Source organism: Dysidea avara, chromosome 5 (genome assembly GCF_963678975.1).
Source record: "Dysidea avara chromosome 5, odDysAvar1.4, whole genome shotgun sequence".
Taxonomy (NCBI): domain Eukaryota; kingdom Metazoa; phylum Porifera; class Demospongiae; order Dictyoceratida; family Dysideidae; genus Dysidea; species Dysidea avara.
The window spans coordinates 31679093-31696223 of NC_089276.1; the positions used below are offsets into that span (position 1 = coordinate 31679093).

The 17131-nt window shown below is 37.6% G+C and overlaps 2 long non-coding RNA genes across 2 annotated transcripts; both read left to right on the forward strand.

Annotated features, from left to right (window-relative positions):
* The first annotated feature begins 8765 nt into the window (after window positions 1-8765).
* LOC136255842 (uncharacterized) lies at window positions 8766-10977 on the forward strand. The gene is made up of 3 exons (XR_010701138.1): window positions 8766-9568; window positions 10282-10549; window positions 10620-10977. It is a non-coding gene; the product is annotated as an uncharacterized lncRNA (long non-coding RNA).
* Window positions 10978-16106: 5129 nt separating this feature from the next.
* On the forward strand, window positions 16107-16969 carry LOC136255841 (uncharacterized). Its single transcript, XR_010701137.1, has 3 exons — window positions 16107-16295; window positions 16424-16508; window positions 16693-16969. It is a non-coding gene; the product is annotated as an uncharacterized lncRNA (long non-coding RNA).
* The last annotated feature ends 162 nt before the right edge of the window (window positions 16970-17131 follow it).

The following is a 17131-nucleotide window of genomic DNA, read 5'->3' on the forward strand; positions in this document are numbered from 1 at the left end:
GGTAAGAAAGAGTATTTGTAAACATCGATTCTTGTTGGTAAGTGAAATAGCTTGAGGGAGTGGTTGGAACGAGTATATGATACTGGAACTGATAGTGGTATACAACGATCAGGTATGACTATTAACCTTCTCAAAATTTTAAATAGCAAAATAAGTCGAGTCATTGTCCTTCTGTCTTGGAGACTAGGCCATTCAAGGTATGTCAGCATATCTGTTATACTGTCGTGTTGTTGCTCACTAGATCTGAACCATGGTTTGTTTAGAACAAAACGAGCAGCCCGATGCTGGATCATTTCAAGTTTGTATATACTTGTATTGTGGTAGGGATCCCAGATGGCTGAACAATACTCAATGGATGGTAGTAATAGTTGTTTGTATAGGTGGTCTTTAATTTCTATTGGTGCAGTGTGCAAGGTCCTTTTTAGGAAGCCAAGAAGTACTCGTGTCATGCATTTTCAATAACATCTGTAAAACGTACGTAGCCACATGTAGATGTGATCGTCCAAAGATTGCATGAGAGTAATATAGCTCGAGCTGGTCAACTAGTTGGTTCAACTCCAGATTATTGGTCCGGCTCAGGCCTGACCAACCGGACCGTTTCCTCCGGCATTGATAATTGCTTACAAAAATGAAGGGGTCAGTTATAAAATGTTATGAGTTTCCTGCAGAGAGTTCTGCTACATACAATTCATGATGTAGAGAATTCAGCTACAAACAAATCACCTTGTACAAAATTTAGCTACAAACAAGTAACTGCAGTAAATTCAGCTACTAACATTGCAATTCCTACAGATAACATTTCACCCTATAGAAAATTTGGCTTTGTTCCAAGTTACCCTGTAAAGAGCTCAGCTACATACATAACAGGTCACCCTGTAGAGAGTCCAGCTACAAAACAAATCACCATGTGGAGAGTTCAGCTACATTACAAGTCTCCCTTGAGCTACACCCTGTAGAGAGGTCAACTACAAACAAGTCTCCCTAAAACATTACCCAGTAAATATTCAACTGCAAGCAATTCATCTTGTAGACAATTCAACTAGTCACCCTGTGGAGAAGAGAAGGGCCAGGGGTGCAAAACCTCACTTGGCCTCCCTTCAGATCTGCCTATGTTCACAGGGGCGGATCTAGGATTTATAAAGGGGGGGTGGGGGGGGGCTAACTCAAGGTACTAATCTTTTGGGTAGAGGTGTGCAAAGCACACTTCCCAGCATGCGAAGCATGCTGGAACTAGGGGGGTCTGGGGGCATGCCCCCCCAGGAAATTTTTGAAAAATAGATGCTAAAATACTGCAATTTGGAAACATTTCCACATAAAATTCATAATATTTTCTGCCTGTAGATATTTCATATACTGCCTTTAGATTATAGGTATGGCTTTCTAAAGCATTTTGCTAATCAAAATGTTTGGGTAGGTACAGACAACCAAGTACACGATGCACCCCTCTCACAATTGCACAACACCAAATATGTGCATGTTAGAATAATAATTATAATGTTGAACGTGGAAAATTTTGAAATTTGAACAATACAAGATTGAATCTGAGAGCATTTTCAATGAAAATTCTGTACCTGAATTAAGTATTGCCATATATATTAACTACACAAGTGGATGAATGAAACCCTTTAAACAAACCAATGCACTTCATTGTATATATGTATAGGTGCAGGCAGATTTGGAAAAATTCCATAACAGAACTAACTACATGTTTCCAGTGAATGTTCTATTAGAGTATCTCGATCTTGTACACCTCCAATGCTGATCCGGGTCCTTGTTACATAAACTTTAGCATAAATCCACTGATAATACCTTGGAAAGATGTTTATAAGGTGATTTTATGAGTATTTGTATTATTAGTGATCATATAATTATGCTAAGACAAAATTTCATTATAATACTCAGCATATTGATCAAGTAAAGCCTAAATATGAAGGGGGGGCTTCAGCCCCCAAAGCCCCCCCCTGGATCCGTCCCTGGTTCAGTAGCACACATGCAATGCCAATTAGAAAAAATATTTTTAAGGCCCATGTAGCAACACCAGTTTTATTCTTACATCTGACCTCCCTCCCTAGCCTAATGTTCATTAAAAACTTTAATTTGCTATACTCTGAAAAATATTATTTCTATACAAATATAATTATAGTCTGACAACTTATGTGCTAATTGGCCAGCAATTGTTTGGTGTCCAACCATTACTTGTGCCCAAGATGCTCTATATCAGCATTGGAAGATATCCAATGAAATGCCTGGAAGAATTTTGATGACTCCCTGTTTGGTTACAGAACAAAGCACTTTTAGCAGTTGGCATGAGATTTTCAAGGGCTTCCTAATGGTGCAAATGTGAAATTCATAGCTTATTGCATTAGCAAGTTACTATTAATTTATATGAATGCATAGCTACTGAATCAGCATGTCAATAATAATAATAATCTACTATATATGTGTAGTCTTCAGAAAATGCAATAATTGGCCACCTTGAATGGTATCAATCAGTTAAATTTGGATGGTCAGCTTACAGACTTATGGTCTGAGTGTAACAACATAATTATTAATTTTTATAAAATTAATAGTTAATTTATTGTTATCACAATTATACACATGCAATGAAGTAAAATCGGCATAGTACCTTTCTTTGTACATAATTATAGGTTTAAGTACAGCACATGAATGTGAAACTAGGTAGATATGCTTTACTAAATTGCACAACAATCACAAGATAGCTTTCTTTCAAAAACATACTATTTTAATAAATATCAGGTGCTGCAAAATTTCTGCATTATTGTTACAAAATTTAGAACTAGATACAATAGATCTAAAAACCATAAATGTACAAATAGTTGAATAATTGTGGTTGTTACCATGGTAACAAGTGTACAAAGATGTGATAATCCTTGAGAGTAATCATGTGCAAAAAAAACAGAATTAAAGTATGCTGGTGGTGTAGATCAAAAGTTACAATCAAAAATATGAAATTTAAAATTTCTTGGAATTGATATCTTGTTGCACCATAAACAGGGGCCGTACAGTGGGAAAGCTACTAATTCAGCATTGCTATCATGCTAATATACAATCTATAAACACGTATCTTTCAGGAAATGTATGATAGGATTGGCCACCTTGAATGGTACTGCTCGGTCAAATTTGGGTGGTTGGCTCACAGACTATTATTGTTAGCTATGTTGTAAGGAATCATTTAAAGTCTCCAATTCTTGTTAGGTTAGGCAATCCAAAGGCTGCAGCACATGTTGTCAGACCTTCAGTGTTGGTCACTGTAAAATGCTAATTATACAACCAAGTACTAAGAATAATACGAAACGCGGTTAAAATTACGTCATAAATAAATAAATAAATAAATAATTAAATAATTAATAATTAATGTTTGAGAAAACTACGAGGCCTAGAGACATGAACTAACCGGGGATAGATTCGCCTGTGAATGAAGGCACAAACGTATAATCATCGCTCCTGTTTGTACTGATGACTTGACCATACGTGTAATTCTATATAACGCCCAGTACCACACCCTTGCTTAATTACTTACATATTGCGCGAAGAAGATTAGTGATGCCCGTGCAGGAGAGCCAGAAGCCACTTGTGTAAACAAGAAGATTACAAGTAAGTTTTTATGTTAGTAACATCTCAAGTCTCCATGCCAGCTGCCAGTGGATTCATTCACGTAAATAAACAATACAAGAAAACATTAAACTGACATATGCCACGCTCTTTACAATAAGCTTACAGTTATGGGGTGCCATTTGTGCCAAAATAGTACAAAAACACCTTATTTATAAACTATAACCATACTTTATAAATCAATACACTACTTTATAAAGTATAGACATATACTTTATAAATCATACACATACTTTATAAATCATAGACATATACTTTATAAATCATACTTATACTTTACAAATCATGCATATACTTTACAAATCATGCATATACTTTATAAACCATACACGTAATTTGTAAACTATTAACATACTATATAAACATGATTTATTAGGCATTTAGTATTTCCACAAACACATGATATTATCGTTTGGTAATGATTGTCAATAATCGATACCTTTCTGCACGTGTAGAATAAATCCTCGCACGTGCAACCGAAAGCAGGATGGCGGATGTCGTACCGGGTTATCACAAGCTTTGGAACAAGCGTTTTTAACATTTGCTGGGGCAATAACACAGAACCAAGTACAAAACGTATGGATCTAGCATACAACAGTGTGGCTTCCTCCGTAAGCATCCATGTGATGCCACCAGTTGTCGCAAGACTTGGACATCTCAACAAGGTATCTATTGCCTGTGGTGTAGTATTGATGTTTAATTTCAATTCAAATAAACAAAGCATTGGCTGACTTTCAAGGTGGTTGGAACTCTGACACTCTGCGGTCAACTGAGGGTGACATGACTCCCATGCAATTGTACCTAGAAGTCTTCGTAGATGATTTACAGGCCACTGAGTGCAGTATCATGCCTCAAAAAGTAATCTGGATTAACAAGCAGACTACAAGATTTAATGCTAGAGGAGACGGACCTTGTAGAGATTGTTGGCATGGTTTTGTTGTATGTCCTTTTAGCCACCAATACAACTGTACTGTAAGAAAAATGCAAACAGGTTGTTAATGAGCTTATTACCCTGGAACAGGTTGTACAGATTTTGAAAACAATTTTATGAGCAATGTAAATACTAGGACAACACTAATTTTACAAATCAACAGTAACACATGTCACCTATAATTGATATTGTATTATATGTCATAACAATGTGTACAATTTTATATACTTAACACCTAATTTCTATTAAGAAATGTAACTTGTCTTAGAGCTTTTCTGTTAAACTTCTCCATACCCCTGTGAGTTGAAGATGTTGAAAGCATTTTTCCAACAGTATAGTAAGTGTCATTAGCAACAGCCATGACATCATGAAATAGGATTCCCAGATCAACTGCTTCTTGTCTTATGAAGCATGCTTTCAATAATTTCTCTACATCAAACGCCTTCTTTGAAAAATGTCACAGGGCATCAGAATACACTTGTGATCTTCTGATATTGATCCTTTGAACATCCTCATTGTTTGAAAATTTTATTGCACGTAACTGATGTTGCTGAATCACATGCTTTATAACAGCACTATCAATAGGCCCTTCTCTGGTTCCCTGATAAGCATATCATTGTATCGGTAGCTATAGAGGTGGCAGCAGTGGTACTGGTGAAAAAGGTGCAAATGGTAACATAGAGGTTGCATTGGTGTTGGAGATTGTGGTATTTGTGATGGGGATTGTGGTGTTGATGCAGAGTAAGTTTCCACAGGACTGTTCACTTCAATATCCCCTTGATCACCCTACATGAAGAATTAATTATGTAATTAGTCTGCAAATTAAATTATATGTGTACACCTCTACCCCTCTTCAGTGGAGTAGTGAAGGTCAGCTTGTGCCCGTATATAAATAATATTGTGCCCAACTGGCTAGAGAAGCGAGCCACCTGCTGTGGAGTCCATTAAAAGATGAGCTTTGCGATGGTATAGTCAATGATTTTGCACCAACACCTGTCACTTGCAGGTACAGAAATGAAAAATTGGAATCATTTTGCATTGTTCCTTGAAAAATTGACCAAATTTCACATTCAACATCATTGTCCATCATCTCTGATGTGAGGTGTAGCTTATACCAATTAGACCATTGTTTGCCAAAATAAAAGCATAAAGAGGTAAAAGCATATTAATAATGTATTCAAGTTTGGCTCTGGCTAGTTGTAGACAGTACGTGCATACTCCAAACTACTAATAATGTATGTTACTACTTAGGGCCATTGCAGAAAGACTTGAAAAGTAGTCAAATGTTTGTGTACAAGAACTCCACAATCAGCCATGCCAAAATGGTCCATATCTTCTATTGCGAACTGCGATGGCCCTTGCCCAAAGCTCATCGAAAATTATCTATTTCCTACTACATCTTTCATAAGAGAACAGCCATTGATTTTTAAAAATATTTTCAATTCCGAGTCAATATGTTAGCCACAAGGTCACATTCTTTGACTTTGAACCTAGTGCCATTAACTATTAACGCATTTAGGCCACACTCTCCTTTTTGGTGGTTGCACCAATGTTATGGAACTCTACACCATTGGCAGTTTTGTCTCAACTAACTGCAGGAAATTTTACGTATAGGCTTAAGTATTTAGTTTGTAATTGTGTGGTCTTTTGTGTGATTGTTAAATATAGCTAGTTAGCTTAAGTAGTTTAATTTTGTTTTGTATTTGTGTCTAATAATAATTATATAATTGTACCTAATACTGTAGTTTCCTTTTTTCTTGGGCACATCATCTGTGCTGATTGCCCAGTAACAGGGATGTACTGAGGGGGTTTCAGGAAACCCCTTTGGATTTTACACAGTACTTGAAAAATAAAAGAAATTGAAACTTCAGGTTTCCGGAATGTGGAAACTATCATGGAACAGGACTTTACATAGTTAAATAATAGTTTCTAACATGATGGCAACACCTGCAGCATTGTTCTGAATTATGATTTTGGTGAAAAGATTGAGATACTCTAATAAAGCAGTCAGATAATATAAACTACTCTAATGTAACAGTCACTTAGCTGTAGGGGAAACCCTTTTCAAAATTACTGCGTACGCCCCTGCAGTAATCATAAACAGATAAACTGTAGGTGCGTATGTATGTTCTGTGTTGGGGACCACCTTGTACAGGCTAGCCTTTTATGTTAGCTACCCTTCTTCAGAGAAATAGAGCACGCTTCTTTTACCCCTACTACTGGGGAATGGGAAAAGAAGCCATAGTTTTCTATAGATGTTTGGCTGACCTACTGTTTCATTGAGATTCAACTGCATACAGCTGTACTCTGGCCTGCACACTGTCCTTTTCTCTGTTGCCCTCAACAACAGTGTGTATCAGTGGTAGTAGGTCCACCTTGCTACGATCTGCTAACATCTCTCCAGAGATGGGCCACTGTGATGAAAACAGGGACTACTGAGTCCAACCTTCTGTCTCTTAGTTGTCCAGCACATGCCAACTAGTGCTGGGGATGGTGGCAAGGGCAGTCCATCTAGCCCGGAAATAACAATAAAAAACAATAATACTATAAGTAACACTTTATATTCCATTCACCCCAATTCGGGTTAGTTAATTAACTTGCCTCAAGCAGGCAACTCCGAAAGTAGCTAACACATGTAACAACTTGGTTAAATACCTTGTTGAAGAAGCAATAAGAGCCGGAGAGAAAGTGGTTGTGGAAGCGTCGGAAGCAACTCAGCATGGCCGAGTGAGGTGGCTGATCTCAGAGCCGAGATTGGCTGTTGGACCATGGGTCCAGTCAGTCTGTGGTACACATTGCTGTGACGTAGTTAGTTCTGCGCTATATAGCCCCAGCGAATGGTAAAAACACTTGTTCCAAAACTTGTGTGACCAGGTAAGACCCGAGGTAAGACCTGCTTTAAAAGCTGCACGTGCGAAGATTTATTCTACACGTGCGCGAAATTACTTTATCGATTACTGACAATCGTTACCAAACGATAATATCATGTGTTCGTGTTTGCTTATTGAAATGCTAAATGCATAATAAATCATGTTTATGAAGTATGTTAATAATTTACAAATTACGTGTATGGTTTATAAAGTATATGTATGATTTATAAAGTATAAGCATGATTTGTAAAGTATAAGTATGATTTATAAAGTATATGTCTATGATTTATAAAGTATGTGTATGATTTATAAAGTATATGTCTATACTTTATAAAGTAGTGTATTGATTTATAAAGTATGGTTATAGTTTATAAATAAGGTGTTTTTGTACTATTTTGGCACAAATGGCACCCCATATACAGTTACATATAAAATACAAGTAAACAATTTTGTCTTGTGCAGCTGGCATGGCGAACTTTCTTTGTGTTGGTGTCAGGCAATTCAATACGTGCTTAATCTTTTTTGCCTTCACCTGGCGTAGCTACTAGGCTCTAGTGGCTTGGCTATCTTCCTTTATCTGGTTCATCTGGCTTGCATACGCCTACAGCATTGTGTAGCTATCTCCTGCAAGTTGTGTATGCATAACTATAGTGTGTCACCCATCACTGTGCCATTGCTACATCACTGATGAACCTTACTTAGCTGTAGTTGATGTTGATATGCATTGCTGTATATATTGGCTAATAATTTTTATCTGCATGGTGATGTTGCCTATAATGTATTGCTGCATACAATACTGCAATAATGTATAGTTCTCTCCTGTATGTTTTGTATACATATACTTTGTACACATCACTGTGCCATTACCACACCAATGATGTACTGGCACTTAGCTACTGGTGGCCTTTAGTTACGATGCCACTATTGTGTTATATCTGTCACTACTGTGACATATTGACAGTGTTGGGAGTAACGCGTTACTTATGTAACGCGTTACGTAATATTATTACTTTTGTGGTAACAAAGTAATATGTGACTGGATTTTGGAAAAACGATCCAAATCGCACATTGGAAGTTCCGAGATAAACGGTTTTAAAGAATTGAAGCCAGCACAACTCTCCAAGGATAGCAAGCACGCGTATGAAATTTACACAAAAGATGCATCAATCTGTTACCTTTCAAGCCACTTCCAGTACTTGTAGCTGCTTGTACAGTTTCCCGCCAAATAAGATAGAAAATCTGAGCAGTTGTACGAGCGAAGTAGTATCACGAGTGCTCACAAAGGGGTGGAGGCTGGGGGGTGGTGGGGAGGGCAAAATTTAGACCTCAAAATGGAGGCAGACCACGATTGGAGTCCAGACACGAGATTACAGGGCTGTGCTGGCTCCTTAGTGGCTGATATGTAGCAAAATCAACAGAGAACACGTCTGGCCAACATTATAAGGCTGTCCACCAGTAAACCACTGACTCTTGCCAAGCCAGGTCCTTCACAAGGCCTGAAACCGCCATTTGAGCACTCCACACCACCCAGAAAAGACGTGTGTAAAAACCAGCCTCGTGTAGTTTGAGTAGTGCTGAGGGTCAGAACTTGTAGTACGATGGTGTAGCTATCCACTGGTGGTGTTAGTTTGATTTTGCCTGATGTGCGATTTGGATCGGTTCTGTAAAATCTGGTCACATATAAATTATTTCTGGAGCATCACGTGAGATCACGTGACCTGGCAAGAATCCTGGTGCAGTGGAAAGAAGTCTGGTCAGTGTGTGGTGGCTGGCACTGGTCATGGAGTGATTCCAAAGTATGTTTTTGTGTGTTTGGCTCCTTTACAGCCAGATGAGTATTATAATAATTATAAATTATTTCTGGAGCATCACGTGAGATCACGTGACCTGGCAAGAATCCTGGAGCAGTGGAAAGAAGTCTGGTCAGTGTGTGGTGGCTGGCACTGGTCATGGAGTGATTCCAAAGTATGTTTTTGTGTGTTTGGCTCCTTTACAGCCAGATGAGTATTATAATAATTATAAATTATTTCTGGAGCATCACGTGAGATCACGTGACCTGGCAAGAATCCTGGAGCAGTGGAAAGAAGTCTGGTCAGTGTGTGGTGGCTGGCACTGGTCATGGAGTGATTCCAAAGTATGTTTTTGTGTGTTTGGCTCCTTTACAGCCAGATGAGTATTATATGTGACTGGATTTTGGAAAAACGATCCAAATCGCACATTGGAAGTTCCGAGATAAACGGTTTTAAAGAATTGAAGCCAGCACAACTCTCCAAGGATAGCAAGCACGCGTATGAAATTTACACAAAAGATGCATCAATCTGTTACCTTTCAAGCCACTTCCAGTACTTGTAGCTGCTTGTACAGTTTCCCGCCAAATAAGATAGAAAATCTGAGCAGTTGTACGAGCGAAGTAGTATCACGAGTGCTCACAAAGGGGTGGAGGCTGGGGGGTGGTGGGGAGTGCAAAAGTTAGACCTCAAAATGGAGGCAGACCACGATTGGAGTCCAGACACGAGATTACAGGGCTGTGCTGGCTCCTTAGTGGCTGATATGTAGCAAAATCAACAGAGAACACGTCTGGCCAACATTATAAGGCTGTCCACCAGTAAACCACTGACTCTTGCCAAGCCAGGTCCTTCACAAGGCCTGAAACCGCCATTTGAGCACTCCACACCACCCAGAAAAGACGTGTGTAAAAACCAGCCTCGTGTAGTTTGAGTAGTGCTGAGGGTCAGAACTTGTAGTACGATGGTGTAGCTATCCACTGGTGGTGTTAGTTTGATTTTGCCTGATGTGCGATTTGGATCGGTTCTGTAAAATCTGGTCACATATAAATTATTTCTGGAGCATCACGTGAGATCACGTGACCTGGCAAGAATCCTGGTGCAGTGGAAAGAAGTCTGGTCAGTGTGTGGTGGCTGGCACTGGTCATGGAGTGATTCCAAAGTATGTTTTTGTGTGTTTGGCTCCTTTACAGCCAGATGAGTATTATAATAATTATAAATTATTTCTGGAGCATCACGTGAGATCACGTGACCTGGCAAGAATCCTGGAGCAGTGGAAAGAAGTCTGGTCAGTGTGTGGTGGCTGGCACTGGTCATGGAGTGATTCCAAAGTATGTTTTTGTGTGTTTGGCTCCTTTACAGCCAGATGAGTATTATAATAATTATAAATTATTTCTGGAGCATCACGTGAGATCACGTGACCTGGCAAGAATCCTGGAGCAGTGGAAAGAAGTCTGGTCAGTGTGTGGTGGCTGGCACTGGTCATGGAGTGATTCCAAAGTATGTTTTTGTGTGTTTGGCTCCTTTACAGCCAGATGAGTATTATATGTGACTGGATTTTGGAAAAACGATCCAAATCGCACATTGGAAGTTCCGAGATAAACGGTTTTAAAGAATTGAAGCCAGCACAACTCTCCAAGGATAGCAAGCACGCGTATGAAATTTACACAAAAGATGCATCAATCTGTTACCTTTCAAGCCACTTCCAGTACTTGTAGCTGCTTGTACAGTTTCCCGCCAAATAAGATAGAAAATCTGAGCAGTTGTACGAGCGAAGTAGTATCACGAGTGCTCACAAAGGGGTGGAGGCTGGGGGGTGGTGGGGAGTGCAAAAGTTAGACCTCAAAATGGAGGCAGACCACGATTGGAGTCCAGACACGAGATTACAGGGCTGTGCTGGCTCCTTAGTGGCTGATATGTAGCAAAATCAACAGAGAACACGTCTGGCCAACATTATAAGGCTGTCCACCAGTAAACCACTGACTCTTGCCAAGCCAGGTCCTTCACAAGGCCTGAAACCGCCATTTGAGCACTCCACACCACCCAGAAAAGACGTGTGTAAAAACCAGCCTCGTGTAGTTTGAGTAGTGCTGAGGGTCAGAACTTGTAGTACGATGGTGTAGCTATCCACTGGTGGTGTTAGTTTGATTTTGCCTGATGTGCGATTTGGATCGGTTCTGTAAAATCTGGTCACATATAACGAAATACGCTATGAAAACAGGTAATATAACGCAAGATACTTTACTTACAAACGTAACGCGTTACCTAAGTAATATAATTACTGTAACGAGTCTAACATGACGTAATATTATTACTAAAAGTAACGAAGTTACTGATCTCGTTAGCAATCCTCTGAGTAACGCCTAACCACAACGAAGTAACGAGGCCTACTGAATGAAGCTTATTCACTAGCTTCTTACTTATAACCAAGATTTGCACATTGTCTAACAATGCAATCATGTCACGTGATAAGGTGATAGTTTCACACGTGACAGCTTACGGCTGTGGACACAAAGTAATATAATATGTAATATTATTACAGTTACTTTATTTTATGGGTAATATGTAACTGTAACTAAATAGTTCTGTTGCAAGTAATATGTAATATGTAACTAGTTACTTTTACAAAGTAACTTGCCCAACACTGCATATTGAGTTGATTTGGAGATAATGCATTCACCACCTAATAGCCTCACCGGGGGGCTGTCACGTTGGTGTATGTACTTGGTTGTATGTGACGCGGTCCTAGTAATAATAATAATAATAATAATAATAATAATAACAGTACACTAACTATTGAGTACTTTTATGGCTTCTACAATACATTTTCTATTTGTTTTATTTGTCTATTGGTAATTCAATGGCACCATATCTAATTTGAAACACAAACAAATATTGTACCAAGTTTGGTGCTTTTGTCAAAAATTTCCACTTAGCCCCTCTTCCATTGATAGTGTTCCTCTGTTATCATGTATCCATCTGGGCCAGTGCCTCCACCTCCATCTAACTTATTTTGTAATAATATGATCTGTAATGGTGACAGGATATATAATCACTATAGTTTATTGCATCAATAAGTCTGGAACGTAAACTCCTGTGTACAATATAGCCACTTGGTGCACTTCCATAATTAAAGCATTTAGTTCAAAATCTAAAATTGACCTTAAGAGCTTCTTGGTCAAATCGGATGCCTCAATGATTAGACCAGGAAAGTACCCTAGGAGTTTCCAGGGATTTTAGGAAACCGTTTGGCTTATATTCATTACAAGAAATTGAGACTCTAGGTTTCCAAAATCAGGCATCCAACTTGGAAAAGGGCACATTATAGGTAGAGTAATGGATCCATACATGATAGCAACATCAATTTAGTAGTTACTTTGAACTGCAATTTGTGTGAAAAAATTGAGATACTCTAATAAAGTTGTCTGGTAATGTTATTTTACTACTACTACTCCCGGCTAATAAAACAGTCACTTAGCTGCAGTAGAGACTACTTTTCATAATTCCTCTATACACCTCTGAACTCATATTGGCTGGTCACAAAGTGTCCTTAAAATGCAGGCTCCATTGTATACTTGCTAACATGCATTATTCTATGCATTGAGTATCAAAACTTATGCAATAGCAATTTAGTTACTGAAGAGGAATCATCCATACAAAATTGCAAATCTTACACTATAATTGGCTAGGGTATCTGCTGAAGCATTGATGACCATGCATGGTCTGTAGCTATATAAGGCCACTCCAAATAAATTCTCTGTTTCCCGTCTACCGCCCGCATCTAGTTACTGTCAGTTCAAAATATTCCATTATTCCGTATTCTTCCATTATTTTCCGGTTATTCTTACATACTGACAGGCTCAGTAAAAGCCATCTCGAAACAGGGTCAGCTCACGTGTCAGCAGTGCTATCAAGTCGGCACAAACTTCACGTTTGTGTTATTTTTGCAACTTAAAAGGGAAGGAACAAGCTTAAGCATGCTTTTATCGGCAGCTTTTTATGGTTATGCCAGCCATTGCCAGGCAAATAATGGCTTGAAAAGCTGCCAATCTTATAATGAAATATTGGAAATGGACCGCCCGCCCGCCCGCATGCAAATATGCTTGAATCCAGGACGGGAAGCAGAGAATTTATTTGGAGTGGCCTAATGCAAGTGATGTACAGTGAGTTCAGTGTCATAAGGTCTTTGAGTGCAATACTTGGCACTGTGTCACCATCTTCACTCCACGTTTTTTATCTACGCTTTAAATTCCAGACTTTTTCAAATTACAAAGTATCTGATTGGCTGTTTTTCACGTGATATCACCAGCGAAAGAAACTGACAAAAAAGTGGTAAAGTGCATGTTTTGGTTGTACTTTTCATTGCCATATTAGTACTGTGCATTTTGCACGTATAGTTGTTCTATACCATATGCGTATTTTGTACCATACGCGTATGGTACATACCATATGCGTATACGCGTACGGTACAACCATACGCGTATGGTACGGAAAATCGTACCATCTGAGTATAGCTAACCTGGTATGCGTATAATATCAAGCAGAAGGTTTTTGCACTGCCGTACCTATTGACTACTCCTGATGGCACTCTGCTGTTCGGGGAAGAGGGAGGGGGGAGGAGCTAGTCTTTCTGTTCAGTGAAGATCGAGATACTCTAATAGAGCAATCATATATTTTATTATTATTATATGATTGCAAGACCTCACACAGCGAGTATAAATGCAATATTCAAATCAAAATATATAGCTACAGCTAACTAATTACAATTTTACAGTTCATTTATAAGAAGGTTGTTAAACACGGTGATAGATGAAGCTTCAAAAGTCTCTGGTTGCAAGTTGTTCCATATAGCAGTGGAAGGAAAGAAGCTGAATTTATATGTGTCAATTCTAGTGAATGGCAGGGTAAGTTGATCTGATTACTGCAATTAAGATACAATTTACTTTACCGCATAATGCAAACCTATTTAAAATAAAGCATTCCTTAAAATAAAAGAATAACATGATATCCCTGCATGACTATATATAAGTGATGAAACTGACATGACATCTTGATTTAGGACAATATATGATAAAACCAATCATGAATTCATCACAGTGTTGACAGATCCAGTCTTGAATTGTGTTAAGTCCTGCTGATCTGGTAGGATCTGATGAAATTCTACATTGTCAAAACTAATAAAGGTCAATCATCTGGGTTGGAAGCTTTACGAAAAACATGATAACACCTAGCTGCATACAGTATAAGTCTGAAAAGTATAATCAAAGGAAGGGGATTAAATATAATATGTCTTGATTTATACGTAGTCATTGGTGTATATCTATAGCTATAACAATGTATCTCGTTGTCTGTTTAACATTTCATTTCATCAAAGCATCTGACAGTTCCACAAAATACATGCAATAGAGCCATCACCCATATAATTATGATGGTTTATGTATAAGCACCTGTGGATTATTTTCTTGATGTCTTCTGACTTTTGTACATATTGATTTATTGCCTCGTCCTGCTGTCTACTGCCTTATTTGTCATGGATTTCCATCTTGCATTTTTATAATAAATGACTTCATTTATCCACAGTGTAATTGATTTGAAAGTACACAAGCTGGCATACTGTATATGTTGTTGAGTTAAAATGACCAGGTTTGTGAAAAGGTACCTTTTCCACACATTTTACATACCAGCAAACAAAATGGCGTAACACTTGACTCCTTACACTGATAAACTTGCTCTTAGTATCAAAATGCAGATAGATACTAGTAGCTACTGTACACTCATGGATAATTGCATACAGGCAATTATAAGGTATATGTTCAAAAACTTACGAAACCCCGAAGTTCAAAATATACATGGGTCAAATTTTGTCGGTGAAAAAGGTACTTTTTTGCAAATCCGGTCACAAATTATCTAGCTGTTGCATAGCAACTGCACACACTGTATGGTAAATTTTAATTTTTGTTTCTTCTTCCACACAGTACATTGTGGCTGCAATTGCTACACATATATTACTTCTTATTGGATTCATGATCCATTGTTGATACAATGAAAATTCAAAAACTAGGCCATTATTACAAATGCTACTCCTCCTTCATATCTATAATAGAGTTAATGATGTAATGTAATGATGTGACATGATGTAATATAATCTAATTTATGCATACCTGTAACATTAATATTGTGTACTGTAGTTGTAAGGGTTAGTTGTTATTGTGTACTTTCAGTTATTGATTAATAATATTATATACAGTAGTCTGTTTTGCCTATAAATGGTCTGCCTACAGTTCCCTACAATTAGAACAATACCCACACATAATATTTATGTGTTTACAAATACTCCTGAAGATAGTCAAAGATTAGTACAATAATTAAAAGCTATATAGAGCGACATTACCCAAAACTCTGCTAGGGGTTTCTCTATACTTGTATATATGAACTTTGTAAAAATGTGTTTGGGTTTAAAGGTGCCCAATTATCCCTTCAACATAAAACAAGAACAGTATGTTCCTTGTCTTACTCAGAAACTGAAATTTGAAGTTTGATCATCTAAAGCATTCTTTAGGACAAAAGACATTGATTTCTTTTAGGCTGTAGAATTGTGCCAGCATATTGATTTTCACAATTTTTCAATGAATATAACTGGAATGCATAGTGATATAAACGCTAAGCCAGTAGAGGTAGCATTGTAGCTAAATATAAACATAAAATTTTGATATAATTATCCATATATTACATTCTGATTGGTTACAACATAGCAACCATATTAAATAATTTGCATCCATTGGCAAATGGAGCCAATTTTTTCAGGCATATATATATTATTTCATTAAATATTTTATTCTATTGTTGCTACATATAATCTATTGTTTACCTTTAATTTGTTAGTATACTATAGCTTCCACTTAAAAATGGATATTTATGCCTGGTGGCACTAAAGGTGTGTCACAGTTGTGCAGACAATTTTAATCAGATGAGCTTGAGAAGTACAATGTATAATGATTGCTCAAACAGAGGAAGACCTGGAGAATACTGATACAATAACATTGAGGGAGGTAGCAAAGAGATATAACTATAGAGAAAGTAATGTTTTCAGTTTGCTAATTAATGTAAATCTGCATGGCTGTAGCTTATAGCAATATTAGACATGCTATACTCTAAGACTGATGCGCATAGTAATTAATTGTGCAATAAATTTTTAAAAACTGTAGTTCGCTGAATCTTTGCTATTGAATGAGGCATGTGCATTGCCTGCTGAGATGAAGTAGGAAAACATAACATGGCAGAGATTTTATGGTGAGTTTATGAGTTCTAATGTATAGTTCAGTAATGAATGTATATTAAGTAGCATTGTTTTATTATTGTTAAGTGCGTTGTATAGCTACTCGCTACTTACTGTATGGGAAGACAATGTGTTTAGCTACTCTTATCTGAATGTACTCTTTAAAGTTAACAACATCCACATTAATTTGTGCTGTAGGTCCAGTGTGATGAATATACTATTTACAGTATGTATAAACAAGAAAAGTACGTAAACAAGAAATTGGATCCTCAAAAGAAGAATGCACATAGTATATAAAAATGCAAATACAGTGAGGAGCCATGTTGCACAACTGATGACATTCACGAAGTTCATTTTCCAGTCAGTTATTAGCTTTGCACAAGCAGTATAATTATGTATAATTCAGTTAGAACTTACTAGCTACCATGCATGTTGTAATTGCTCTCCTTGCTTATTTACCCAATTCTGTTGTAAATTCTCAGTTATCCACACTTATAATTGAGTATATTATAAGACCATCTGCATGCTTCTGATAGCTACTGTATAAAGTAGCATACATGCACTGTACCATTTATGTAAAGTTCTGCAGACAAAGTGACATAAGATTTAGGTACATTAGTATAGGACTATAGTGGGT